Source organism: Psammomys obesus, unplaced genomic scaffold (assembly GCF_907164565.1).
Source record: "Psammomys obesus unplaced genomic scaffold, mPsaObe1.curated_primary_1811, whole genome shotgun sequence".
Classification (NCBI taxonomy): Eukaryota; Metazoa; Chordata; class Mammalia; order Rodentia; family Muridae; genus Psammomys; species Psammomys obesus.
This window is the reverse complement of record NW_026589542.1, coordinates 1-980: the sequence shown is the minus strand read 5'-3', so window position 1 is coordinate 980 and position 980 is coordinate 1. Positions and strand designations below refer to the sequence as shown.

The 980-nt window shown below is 38.0% G+C and overlaps 1 pseudogene; it reads right to left on the bottom strand.

The window, feature by feature from the left end:
- Positions 1-316: 316 nt before the first annotated feature.
- On the bottom strand, positions 317-973 carry LOC129675109 (lysine-rich coiled-coil protein 1-like; annotated as a pseudogene).
- Between the last annotated feature and the right edge of the window lie 7 nt (positions 974-980).

Below are 980 nucleotides of genomic sequence, written 5' to 3'. Positions count from 1 at the left end.
GGGACACAAAGTGAATATAATGTAAGTAATCTGAAAATTAAAATAAATGAATAATCTCCCAAAGGAAAAATAATTCCACTATCACATCAATTTGGTGAATAAAAGCAGAGCTATACTCTTAAAGGGAAAATCTATCATGTTTTAAAAAAAGAATAAATCTTTTAGAAAATAGGAACGTAATCCCCAAGTTGGAGAACAAGCATACTAAATACTTCATGTGCACTTTGCTAGAAGTTGAAACTTCTGCCCATAGAGTAAAGTGACATGAACATGGATATATACAATCAAGCTTCTTAGCTGTTATTTTAGTTGAGCATCAACAGAATTTACTAAGGATAGACTGGTCCCAAAGCATCTCCTCTGTCCTTTCTTCACCTTGTTCCTTTTTCTCTTTCTGATGTTTACCATCCTCTTTCTTCAAGGATGCATCTTGGCTACCCCCCCACCCCTTTTTCTGTTCCTAACTTTTTGTACCCTCCTGTACAGTTTTAATTTCTGTCTTTGTTTTCTTTCTTTGAGTGCTCCTATGTTTGTTTAAATCCATTTCCTCAGAAGTCCTTTACCTCTCATGTTTGGGTCGTTCTTCCTGCTTTTCTCTGTCCTCCTCTAGATGTCTTTTCCTCTTCTGGTGCATTTGTCTGTAAAGTCCTGAAGGCTGATAATACTTGTGAACTAGAGATTCTGCACTATAAGAGCCACAATTGTATTCTTGCTGACTAAGGTTCAAGGGGACTTGTTTTTCTGACAAGCTGTCCCTGGTAAATTGACAGCTTAGAAAGTCTAGTCTTTGCTTGCCACGAGCTGGTAACCACTAGGGTAACTGGTCTTTTGTCTGTGAACTACTGCATGATCTTGGGTAAATATAGTTGGTTACAGATAGGAGTCTTTGATCAAACATTCTATACCTGGGCCTGGAATCAAACTCTTCTCTGTACCCACAGCTTTCCAAATAGTCCTCTCTTGTCCTTCTGAAACAAGTC